This window comes from Nuphar pumila, chromosome 15 (genome assembly GCF_984573655.1).
Source record: "Nuphar pumila chromosome 15, dmNupPumi1.hap1.1, whole genome shotgun sequence".
Classification (NCBI taxonomy): Eukaryota; Viridiplantae; Streptophyta; class Magnoliopsida; order Nymphaeales; family Nymphaeaceae; genus Nuphar; species Nuphar pumila.
Window position 1 is genome coordinate 14365469 of NC_143263.1, and position 13578 is coordinate 14379046.

General features: G+C 35.4%; 1 long non-coding RNA gene across 1 annotated transcript in view; it reads right to left on the reverse strand.

Annotated features, from left to right (window-relative positions):
- LOC149814586 (uncharacterized) overlaps positions 1-4214 on the reverse strand; it is a 42911-nt gene extending 38697 nt beyond the window's left edge. Inside the window, exons 1-3 of the long non-coding RNA XR_016427992.1 lie at positions 3884-4214; positions 3648-3793; positions 2717-3362 (exon numbers count right to left, since the gene is read on the reverse strand). This is a non-coding gene — a long non-coding RNA (uncharacterized LOC149814586). The remainder of the gene's footprint in view (positions 1-2716; positions 3363-3647; positions 3794-3883) is intronic.
- Positions 4215-13578: the final 9364 nt, after the last annotated feature.

Here is a 13578-nt window from a genome sequence, read left to right on the forward strand (position 1 = left end):
AATGGCAACAAACTGGCATGAGCAATGACATTAGCAACAAGAAGGGCCACAAAAAGAAGGTAAAAGGGAAGAAAGAGAAAAAAAGAAAGACAGAGATGAAATATGATGAACAAAGATAGAAGAAGAACAAAGAGAATCAAGTGGCAAATAATAGATTGAAGAAGAAGAAGAAGAAGAAAGAATATGATGAAGTGAAGAAGTAAATGGAGAAGACAGGAAGAAGCAAATGGAGAAGACAGGAAGAAGCAAGAAAGACTAGAAAAAAGAAAGAAAGCATGTGAGATATTTAAAGGAACAAAAACTCTACTAGAGGGATTTTCCACTTGACTATCATATGAATCAGCCTTGGAACTTACAAAAAAGTAAGAGAAAAGATGAAATAAGAGAGAACACTAGATGTCACTCATAAGGTATCTCAATAGAGGACAGCTCTATTACATTTTATTTACCATAGCGCTTATTATAGACAGTTATATGTCTACTATAGTATAGTATATGCCATCATAATAAAAAATCCTCAAAGAATACAAACTATGAACATAAATTACAAATCTACCACAGTAGGAGATGATGGTAAAATGACAACTTTTCCCAGTCAGTGATTCTCAACAAGGTGTGTGTGTTTGAGAGAGAGAGAGAGAGAGAGAGGAAATTGAGCATTAGGGTTTGTAATTGACAATGTAGATGGTGCTTCATTATTGCCAAATCTGGATGGAAGAATCACTAAGAACAAGTTTTTGCAAGAAGTCTATTAGGCCAAAAAAAAATCAATTTTTTAATTGGCCCCAATAGAAAATTTAACACTTACTATTTTTTACAACCTCATGAATCAGGAATGAGGAAACTGATAGACACAGCAACCGATACTAGAATATTGATCAGCAAAAAAAATGTTTAGCAAGAAAGCTGTCATTAATATCACAACGATTGACAACTCAAAATGCACACTAAAAGAGCCAGAAAATAGTACCTTGAAAATATCATGCCACAAAAAGTAATCTATCTGCAACTGCAGATAGCTCTTTCCATTATTGCAAGAATTGGAGAGATAGACATTAAATTGGAGACACATGCAATGAGCCAATGTAGCTCAACAAACTAAAAATGGGACATGACATGGCTCTGTGATCATTCTCAGTAGAAAAAAGTGACATACTTATAGCAGTTTTTACACATCCATAAATCAGAGAACCGAGAACAGTGCCAAAGGTACTAGAGTGCCAATCAACCCTGATCAATATTAAAATAAGCCAACTCAAGGGCTGGAAAGGAAGACAATAAAATGCACCAACAAATAGCAGCCACAAGAAACATAATATCTAGTTGAATACGCATGTATGTAAAAAGTCCACCTTAACCAGATAAGGAAAATAAAAGGTGGGACTAGTTATTGTTCTGTGACTAGCCTGAATAAAAGATAGTGACCTTTCCTTTTTTAGCTGTTCACACTCATGAATCAAAGTTGTTAGGAAGGCAAGAAACCAGCACTAGAGTGTTTCTCCCTGACATCAACTTCCTATTCAACATCAAGAAAAGCCCACAAAATAATTACAGACATGGCACAATGAAAGGGCCCATAAAATAATAACCCAAAACATATATGGTATTGGTATGTATTTGCCAAATAGATCACACGTATTGTTTCAAACAATGATGGAATAGTCAACTGAACCTCCAAAATCTGTAAGAATCCATGAAGCCATCATATAACTGGAAATGGGACACTGCTAGTTCCATACTCATCCTCAGTAGAAGAAAGCGACATACTTTATTGCTTTCAAACACACCACCCATGTACCACAGCATCTTACAAAAAGACATTGTTACCAATAGCAAGGTGTTAATCACCAACATTAGCTCTAATCAACACTAGAATAAATTGACAGTCAAGACTGGAGAGGAAGTGCCCCGAATATATCTGGCTATAAGAAACATTGTAGCCCAAACCTCTATTGGGAGAAAAGGAAAAAAAAAGGTTCTATACCTAGTCCGTTTAGATGCACACTTGGATCCCAGATCTAATAATGAAGCTATGCTCTTAAAAGGTACACCTGCCAAACATCTCAAATCATTCAGGAAATTGTCACAAAAATAAAGCCTCGTATTTTAAAATATTAACAAACCACTGTCACCAATATCCATCATGGCAATGTCTCAGAAAGGTTTTCTTTTTGGGAGAAATTAAAAATTAGCGGTTTTTCTTTGGAATCTCAAAGATTTTTTAAATACAAAAAGATAAAATCGAGAAACACAAAACAATTATATTGTGAAATTCTTAATGTCAACATTTTGAAGCATTGTGATATTTTTATTTTTTGGCTTTTTTGAAAATTCTGTTTAAAAAGCAATATAATTCAAAATAATGCCAATATTGGTGAGTATGTTCAAAACATAAAATCAGAATATTATAGCCAGCTAGCTACATAAACTTGGACATGGTTTCCATGTGATTTAAATGGAAAACCCAACAACAAAGATAAATTCAGTTCAAAGCAATTTACATTCTACAGTTGTAGACCAGACCATTCCCAAAGCTCCTAAACTATATAAATGAGAAATTGACAGCATCACTCTATTATGCTACAAATGAAAAAGCATGATTTGTTTCACATGGTTGAATCACCAAAGCAACCAAAGAAAAGGGAAATTTTTGGTCTATCATATTTCAATCACCTCAAGATGAAGATTTGTTTAAAAGTAATGAAAAAGAAATCACCTTGATTTCCAAGACTGGCTTGTACTCGCACCCTTTCTTAGGAAATCATCAACACTAGAAGAAATGGCTTTTGAAACTTCTTCTGTTTCAGGGGATGCCAAGTTCAACACAAGTGTTGAAAGAAGTGTGTCATTGACCAAATTGCTAGTGCCAGATGAGCTAATGCCGCCTAACCGATACCCTCCACCACTACCACCTTCGAGAAGGAACGGTAGATGGGCTTCACGAAGATCACATCCGAGCAGGGATAAAGCTTGACTACTTGAAATAGCCACTCTCCGTAGCCTTTGACGCCTATGCAGGTAGATTTTGTTAAACAAAGGATAATGAGACTTTCTGATCACAATAACATTTGCCAATTTTCTTCATAACCTTATTCAACTTGCTAGCAAGTCAAATCATATCTGCATATTTCTTCTCCTCTTTTTATATTTTCTCTATTTTCTTTTCCTTTTTTTTTGAAAAGAGTGAAAGAGATTGTAATATATGCCCTAAGGCCTAAACTATACTAATATCAGAAGAGATAAATGGAAGAGGAAAGGAAAAGAAAAGACAAAAAGGAATAAGGTATATAGAATAGATGCCTGTGTAGCAAGATATGGTTTAACATGTCCCTTTGCACCTTAACCGAACAAACCGGACATACCTGAGAGAGACAGAGAGAGAGATTAATACATCAAGAATCACACATATATACACTATACACACAGCAAATGATTAAAAACAATTTTAAAAGATTGCAATTATTGTAAAAGAATTTACGGTGTCCAACAAATAGGCATCACAACAACCATATGATCTGAACCAGAGAAACCAGAGTACCACCCAGAAATCATTGCCATAGAAACAAAAGGACCGACAAGTGATTCATTTTTATTGATGGGGATTTGATATAAAGAATAGGAGGAGGAGGGGGGTGGGTGTCTCTTACGGCAGTTCTGGAGTCAACGGAAGGGTGGTCATCTTCCAGATGAGCGCAGAGGGAAGCAATATCGTAGTCTTCGTAACAGTAAGGGCAAGGGAAGTCCGGACCCACCTCCTCCTCCGCTTCCAATTCATCCATTACGCCCCTCCGATCTACCAACACCATCCATTCCAATAATTTATTTATTTCTTCCCCATCAAAGAATGTCACAGAGAGAGAGAGAGAGAGAGAGAGAGAGAGACCTCCAGGATGAGAGTTGCATTGCAACGAGTATTGTCGCTTAGCAGCGGCGAATCTGGACATCCAGAGATCGGCAGCATCCATTGTTGGTCGTTGGTGAGGTTGGATCAGCGGCCACGGAGATTTAAGATTTAAGATTTTGGGTTACATACCAAACGAAATGGAAAATCTCTCTTCTTCGTCCCCCCTTGAGTTTCCATCCACTCAATAATATATATATATATATATATATATATATATATATATATATATATATAGAGAGAGAGAGAGAGAGAGAGAGAGAGAGAGAGAGAGAGAGATTGATGTCCTGACTCAGAATGGAATTGTCCTTCCATGGCAAATCCGATACATGTTTCTTTTTTGACAAAGTCCGTTTGAGGGTTGCTACAACAGAAAGTGGATAAAAGAAACGTGAAATGGACGCCGACAAGCTTATAATAGAGAGCAAGTTACATTTCATCACCACCGTACATCTCACTTGATTCTTGATTGGAGGTGGTCGTGGTCCCCACTCTCACGTATCTAACGGAGATGCACGGCTCTTAAGTGATGGGATGTCTGTGGTTTGATTCTAACGTAACCTATCTAAGGGTTCTGTACAATATGATTGTAACTAAGGTGTCAACTGGCCTGGTTTACCCGGACCCCTATAGGGTCCGGATATGGTGATAAATAAGAAGACCTAATTAAGACTCGAGTCTGAACCTGAAGGTCCCATTAATACATAGACCTGAGTATAATTTGTGAAATTTTATACTAGAATCGGACTTATCCGAGTTCTGATTAAGACCTGCAAATTTTCAATGTAAAAATAATAATAAAATATGGTTTTATTGGGTATGGTTCATGTAGTTCTTATCATGTCTGGGTATGATTTTTATTATAGTGGACCTGATTAGAATCAGGTCTGGACCCAATATCATACCAAAAAACCTGGTCCAAGTTTTGTTCTACTTGGGTCTGAACTAAACCCGACTTGTTGACACCCCTAATTGTAGCTGCGCCGGCCATCAACCCTAAAATGTTTTTATAAAGCATTGTGAATTATGAAAGCATGCATGAGAAGTGAGGAAAGAAGTGCATAAAACAAACCCCAAGGGGGGTTGGCATAGTTGGTGGGGGCCTTGGCTGCTAACGGTTGGATTCTCTAAGTGTCTCCTCTCTGCACAAGCCAATGCATAGCATAGGCTCCAAGGGCAGGAGTCCTAGCTTCGGAATTGTACGTGGCAGGCTGAGCCGCACAACCAGGTCTTCCTGCCGTGTGCGGTTTCTTCGAGTTATAAATTTAAAAAAAAAAAGTGCATAAAAGATAGCATGGAAATAAAAAAGACATGAATCTAAAAACAGAAACGGCATGAAAAGGAGTAGGAAGGGCTGTTGGAGCGAATGAGATCCCACATTGAAGGGAATGTACACGTTATATTACAATCAGCTGCAGGCTTTTACTGAACCTGACCTCATCCGACTTGTAAGTCAAATTTATAGTAGAAATGATAAAAAAAAGTTCATACTAAATTTGGATCCTACTAGTAAATAAGACATGTTTTAATATGTAATTGGATTTGGATTATTGGTTGAATGTGAGTAAGTTTGAATTTAGATACAAATTTGGATGTATGATTGCATAATGAATTTGAATGTTATTTGTTCTATCTAATCTAATTAAATGGAGTCAGATCCTGAATGTTATTTGTTCTATCTAATCTAATTACATGGAGTGAGATCCAATTCGACTCTTAGCCAAGATGTCAACTACTTACATCCTTAATATAAGCCTCTTTACCACTAAAAATAACAAGAAGAGAAATGTGGAAGCGATTAAAAAACAAAGATAGATTGGGAAATGAGGCAGAACCTATTTGGGAAATGAATGTGAAAAGAATGAGAAGTGTACTTCCCAATGAAGAAGGGCATTTTCATGCAAAGCAATTTTTCAGGATCAAATAAAAAAAGGCATGATCCCGATAACTGTAAAGCTACTTTATATCAAACAACATGTACATTAAGATTCATTTGTAGGTCACTTTTTTGGTTTTATCTTAGAGAGAGAAAGAGAAAGAAAGAATTAAAGTCATATAAGATTAAACTAAAACCATAGTGCAACTTCAAATACAATAACAAACTACATATATTAGAGAAGTTGTTCTGTTCTGTTCATGTACACCAATCACAGATCAATGATGTAAAAGTACCATCCTCAAAAGCTCTGACACCTAAAAAGTAAGAAACAAGAAAAGAGATGCAACAAATGAAGACCAAACATGGGGGTAATGTTCCAATATTGACGAAAATATGGCTGAATTGCGGTATCCTTCATAATCTTATTATAAAAATGGTTTCACTTACAAATTTACGGCAACATATAAAAAGGAAAAATAAAAATAAAACGTTGCTGAAGAAAACATTAAAAAGTTATCATTGGTGAATTGCACAATTGAATGAAAGTGTAAACAAATTGAAATCTCATATATACAAAAGAAAATGCACATAGAAGAAGAGGCATAGATGTCGGATGTATAAACCCCATTTTGAGTTGTTGATAAAAGCCACACATCAATGTTGACGTGCAATTGGATATTTTGGTAAATACTCACGTTTAGAGAATTGAAGTACAATCTTTTAGTATTTGCATAAAATGTAAAGGTAGTATATACATGATGAAAAATAAAGATGTAGTATGAATATAGTGGAAACGTGTATAATTATACATGTAATGAAAACATAGTCATGCATGCATGTAGTAGTAGCATATCCTAAATCCTAAATATTATAAAGGAAGAAACAGGGGCAATGGGTGCCAAAAAATTCTCTTTATTACTTTTTTCTTAATGACAAGTATATGACCTAATTAAAAATTTGTTTCGGCATTTGCATCTTTTCTTCTTAAAAAAAATGTTATTAAGATGGCACGTATGTAAATTTTAAATATTTGAATAAGATAGTGGAAAAAAAATGAAAACTTAACTTTTTAATAAATAGACAATTACCATATCATAATCTTAATAAATTACTCTCTTTTTCCACTAAAATCTTCATAAATCGCTCTTTCTAAAATAAACAACTCTCTCTCTCTCTCTCTCTCTCTCTCTCTCTCTCTCTCTCTCTCTCTCTCTCTATCCATGGCACACGTTACATTGCATGCATCTTATGATTTTAAAAACCCCCATTTTTTTCGACAGAGAAAGCTAGGGTTAGGCAGACCGCTACCAGTTACATAACCATACCATTTGGGGTTCGAACTTGCTACATCCCAACACAAGGTGACATGCACTAACTGCTCCTGCCAAGCGGAGCCCCTGTTGGTAACCCCCAATTTTCCTAAACATACATTGCATGATGCACAAACTATTTTAGTTACTCATGCATGTCAGTCCAATTTGTTTATTTTTTTAATAATTTAATTTAGGTTAGTAGCCATAAAGAGGCAAATTGCAATTTCCACAAGGCCAATCTATTAATAGTGGACATGAGATGAGATCCACCCCAATCAATTGTAAATGTCCCTTTCTATGATTTAGGTCGATCGCTCAAATCCAAAATATCTTCTTGTATATCATAGGAGCACAACTGATTTACAGTGCACGAGCTTGGATCAATGCAGATGACCTTACTTTTTTCCATGAAAATATTTTAAAATTATTATTTTTTCATTATTTTCTTCCTCTTACTATATAGATGACTAAACAAGATGTTGCACCATAGAAAGGTGCGTGTTTGCTTTAATAAATTTTCAACCATAGGTTTTGAATAAAAAATTATTTTGTTTTAAATCTATATCTATTTTAATATTTTCATTACTTTTTTGTTATAATAAAGATTTTAATATAAACCTTATTTATCTATAGCTCAGCCATATAGACAGGCAGCTATATTTTCTAATCTAAATATGAAATGTCTTCCTGTAGAATTTATGATGTGTCATGATGTCTTTAGTGGGTCATCAATCCTGGATTAATTATAAAATTCCTGCTTAGTATCAAGCCCAAAGAAAGAAGGTAAAAAGCTATTATAATTGCATTAGAAGTATATAGAAAGGTCTCCAACAATATATATAATCATTGAGAATATAAATTCTTATGAGAGTCATGAAGATTAGTAAAAAGTAAGATAACGATTTGAGCATTTTTTGAATCTTGAGTTTATGTTTCATCAATTTCAAGTGAGACTATTGTTTCTATCAAGAGAGTAAAAAAATGAGTAGCATATAAAAAGCTTGATATCATAAGTGGGCGGTATATAAAAGCTTGACTAAACAATTTTTAAAGGTATGGTTTTTAAAGATGAGGGGCGATGTGCATGAGAGAGAGAGAGAGAGAGAGAGAGAGAGATTATATGCAATATGGGATAAAAATGAAACAATGTTTCATTGTTTTAATGAATTCATGCAAGAATAAGGGTAGGGATGGCAGTGGACTGGGGGAAAACTTCTTGCCTCGCCCCGTTTGGACCGAGGATGGAGGACATGAAATAGGGATGGAGGTTAAAATCAAAACCCGTGTGGGGATGGAGGGCAGAATTTTGAGATGGGGCGGGGGTGGAGACCTTGTCCCCCGCCCCTGCCCCGGTCCATTGCCATCCCTAAATAAGAGGTGGCTTGGAATTAAATTTCGGACAAATGAGTGATTGCTTACTTATATGTTCTCAAATAAAAGGTTGGTTTAAATTATTAGTGTTTTCTGTGTGTTTATATAGATTAAGTGTTTCAAGTCACTCCAGAAGAACCATTACTCTTCAAATGATGAATTTAAAAAATAATAAATAATGCAAAGACGATTTTGAGAAAACATATAGATTGATTTAAAAAATAAAAAAATAGTATTTCAACAGGGCCAACTTAGTACACAACCAAAGTCACAATGGCTCAACTTAAGATTTGACAAAAGAATGCCCAACATAAGATTTTATCCTCTAAATCAGTTCCAAATCCATATTCAATGAAAAATGAAATGTTTAATGTAAGGTTTCGGATCCACAACAACTCTAAACCATTATTCTACCAAAACAAGAAAAAAAAAGCTCAATATTTTGGGCTAAGTCAAACCAAAATCAGTATTCGACTTTCACACAATGTCCAAATGGTGATGATAATATGATACACATTATAGTTCAGCTGGTTCATTGCCAATTTATTGTTCATGAAAGATTATGATAAATCACTACCATTATAATTATTAAATCATAAATTTGTTGAGCATGTTGGCCTTCCTATATCCATGAGAAGTTATGCAATCATTGCTTTCTCTTATTTGTGACTTTAGGGTTAACCTTACGTGTGTAGTAGGGATGTCAACAGTACAGCCTTGGGTCGGATCGACCCAAACCGTTTGATCGGGTTTGGTATGCAATTTTGGACCCGATTATATATTTGTGTTGAGTTCGGTATTAAATAGCAAAACTGATTGAATTCCCAACCGGATTCAATTTTACATGCCAACCGGGTTGGGTTTTTATGGGTTAAATAGGTATCCATTGGAAATGCACAGTAAGTTCTAAAAATGCATCTAGGGCCTGTTTGGAATCTCAGCGCTGGGATGGGCGTTTATGCATTTGGTGATCCAAGGTAAAATCTTGGTCAAACTACCTTGGTGATCCTGTTTGGAATCTCGGCACTGGGATGGGTATTTATGCATTTGGGATGGGAAGTGAGGCACTTTCTCCTTTGTATTTACACTAAATCATGGATTTGGCAGCTGCCACTTCAAATGCATAAACCATCCGAGCTACAGATTCCAAACAGGCCCTTAATAGTAAAAGGTATTTGACTTTGTTAGATAAAATGAGTATCTTGCCAATGTGAAACTGCAATAAATGCTCTCAATGAATATAAAATAACATTACCTACGGGGCTCCGCTTGTCCGGTAGGAGCAGCTAGTGCACGTCACCTTGTGTTGAGACGTCGCAAGTTCAAATCCCAATGGTATCATTGTATAACTGGTAAGGATCTGCCTAACAATATATATATATATAGAGAGATAGATAGATAGATAGAGAAAAACATCAACTCAATGCACGTTGCTTTTATTCCTGAAGTGGAAGAAGCATCTAAATTGTCCAAATTTCATTCTATTAGTCTTTGTATTTGTATCTAGAGAATTGTCATTGTTAATAAGATGTTTTTTATATTATAATAGCTTGTTTATAAAGTCAAAGAGCTTTCTTAAAGGAGAGAAATATTCAAGAGAGTATTTTTCTTACTCATGAAATGACGGATTTACTTTCTTTTTGTATGTAAAAAAATGAATGGTAATGGTTAAAACTAACTTCTCTAATTAAAGCTCGATTTCGTATATTGGTGTTTTTTGGAAGATTGCATGTGAATCTTTTCAATTGCATAGAAGAGTATATTTAGCTTGTGATACTAAATGTTTGTTGTCCTTTTTCATCATAACAAATTTATAGACCACATTATAGTTTGGCAATAATCATGGTAGTTTGGCAATAATCATGGTTTAAGGCAAGGCAACCTAATTTCATCTTAACCTATTTTTGTTGGTACCCAACAACAAGCTAGGAGAAGTTTGAGAGCATTTGGGACAATCAGTTCGCTCTGGATTGTCTTGACAGATTCTTAAATAAAATGCTGCAAAACTAGCATCATAAACTTCAACTTCTCTGTTGAACAGTTTAAAGGCCAACATGTGTACATTGAATTTCCATTAAAAAAATAGAGCTCACTAATTTTGACCTGTAAAGTAAAACACTTCTAGACCAATCTTTTCAGAAAACTTGAAGGGTTAAACTCATGTTTCATGTCAAAGGCATAAGTCCCTCTTTCACTGAGAGGCTGAGAATGTGAGTCACTTGTTTTTCTCCTGCTCGGTGGTAGCATCTGCCACAAGTTTGGAGTGAGGAGAATCCCAAATCAAGGGGTGAAGGAGGAGTTGGATGGACAGATGGTCGGAGCAGTCCTTTTCTGTCAATTGGAAAAATCTTAGCGTTTATCGCCAGCACCATTTGAGGAGGATCGTCGTCAACTCATCATGCCAGCACCATTTGAGGAGAGGCGATATCGTTAACAATATCAACCTAATCCCTGTCTTCATTTGAAGGGATATCGTGATACCATTAACGATCTGCTATCAGTAAGATATCATGATATCCTTAACGGTTTTGTGTTGTAACAAATAATTACTGCACCATTCATTTTCTATTGTAATGTTGTTGTTCTCTATTTATTCTTGTATCATTCAAAGTTGAGTGCTAATGAAATATTTCTCAAGTCTTCAACTCCACAAAACATAAATGTTGGCCCCTTCCCATTTAGTGTGCATGGTCAAGAATGAGATCTGGGAGTCGTGTGTCCAGTGCTTTAGGAAGCTGCAGTGTGGCCCCAGGATGTGTGGACAATAGTTGGCGTTTGGTCTAAGTTGAGCTTTGGCCCTAGAAGCTGGCCTATTCCAAGGTGCAAGCAAGTGGTCTGCCAGGTAGTTTCCCAGGTCCTTACTAAGGGAGGGAAGAAGGTGGCCATGTCCAGTTGATTTCTGAGTCCAGTTGTTGTCGGGATATTTATTGATGGCAGGTGTTATGTATATTTCTAGCGAGGTGCTTATGGGTGTGTTTGATGGCGGGTTCAAGATTGGATGGAAGAGCAGAATAAAACAGACAAAATACATGTTTTGTCTGTTACCTAACAATTGTGTTAGGTTAAGCGTTTGTTTTGACTGGACAAGAAGTTTTGGTCTTTGTGTCTAGCGTTTGATTTTTACATTGTGCGGACAACTTGAATACATATGGATAATGATCGGATAACTTTGTTTTGGATCGTACAACTAGATCCACCCAACCATATGAGTGTATTAACATGTTTATCATGGATTTTAGCTTTAGATATGGATCTAAAAACTAAAAAAAGTTCAAAATTTGAGTAATTTAAGAAAAAAATAAGAGTGAATATTTTTTAATATATAAATGCTTTGATTGGTGTCATATTGGATCCAATTATAAAATTTTATCAAAAAATATGGATTTTAACCCCAAACATGGGATCTCAAACTGGATTCAAGTACCAAAAAAATATTCAAATTTTAGGTAATTTGAGAAAGAAACAAGAATTTATATTTTTTTATATACAAATGCAAAAAAAATAAATAAATCATAAAACCCTAAAATACAAGAAAATAAATCATGACTAAACCATAAATGAACCAAAAACCCTAAACTACAAGAAAAATAAACCATAAAATAAAAAAAAACTATAAATAAACTGTAAAATTAAATATAAAAATTTCTAATTCAAACCTTAATAAAATAAGATCAAAGAAAAGCAACCCTAATTAATCAAATTAAGTATAAGAAGACTTAATTAAAGAAATTTGATTCAAAACACTAATAAAAAAATCAAAGAAAAAAAGTTTTAATAAAATCAAAGAAAAGCCTCAGTAAAGTTAAATAACAAAAATGCTAATTAAAGATAATCTATTTAAAGCCCTTATCAAAGAAAAAACCTTAATCAATGAAAATCAAAGAAAAAACTAAATCAATAAACAAAACCCAATAAAAAAAAAACTAAGAAGGGAGAGAGAGAGAGAGAGAGAGAGAGGAATAAAGAAGGGGGAGAAAGAGAGAAGAAGGAATAAGGGAAGAAAGAAGAAAAGGGATACAGAGAGAGCAAAGATCACACAATGTTTTTTTAACTAACGTTTCGCAGTTAGACCCCCTCCGCCTGAGCATTTTTTTTAACTAACGTTTCGCAGCATCCCATTCTCCTTGTAACAGGGGGGAGGGGCGGATGTGTGTTTGGAGTGTCCACCTCATCCAACGTTTGATGGGCACTGCATCCTGCGTGTCCCATGCTACGCGCTGGATGCGCCATCAAACACCCCCTAAAAGAACGGTAAGAGCAAAGATCACACAATGTTTTAACATGGCTCGGTTTAGAATGAATCTACACCTACGGTTACCTCTCTCTCAACTAATCAACATGAGAGAGGGGTTTTGATTTATTAAAGGAGAGGTTACATGATATGAGCATTTCCCTCGACTGTAGGGACTACAATTTCTTTCTTTGAAAAACCGTAACACCAGCTCATATGATTCTGGTATAGCCTGTTAGTTGTTTGCCATGTCATTATTTTGTCTCTTATCTTGCGGAAATCCATTTGATCTTCTATTTTTACCTGCTGTAAATCCTCTATTACAATGTCACACGATGTTTTTGCTTCTTTTGCCAAACTTGACTCAGCTGTCTTGGATCTTCTGCCTGACCCGTATCTACAATATCTTTAACATCTACCCTCAAATCCAACGGTCTTGGGAGGACGTTGAACTTGACACATAGGAATTTGAACCTCTGAGATGTCAATGGCTTGGTAATTGCATCAACAATTTGATCCTTACTAGAGATATACTGAACTTTCAAACTCTTTCTTGGCCAAGTTGTCCCTGACGAAATGATATTTATTTCAATTTGTTTACTGTGGTTGTGATACATGAGTTGGTCTGCAAGATAGGAAGCTCCGATATTTTCACACCACAAAAGTAGGGATCTGAGATGAAGAAATTCTGAGTTCATGAAGCAGGAATTTTAACTAAGTAATTTCTATAGCTTTATTGGCCAATGCTCAGTACTCAAACTCAGTACTGGATCAAGATATTGTGGGATGCTTGTGAGAGCTCCAAGATATAAGATTCGACCCATAGAAAACATCATAACCTCCACTAGATTTTTTATCATTTGGCCCAGTCTGCATCAGAATA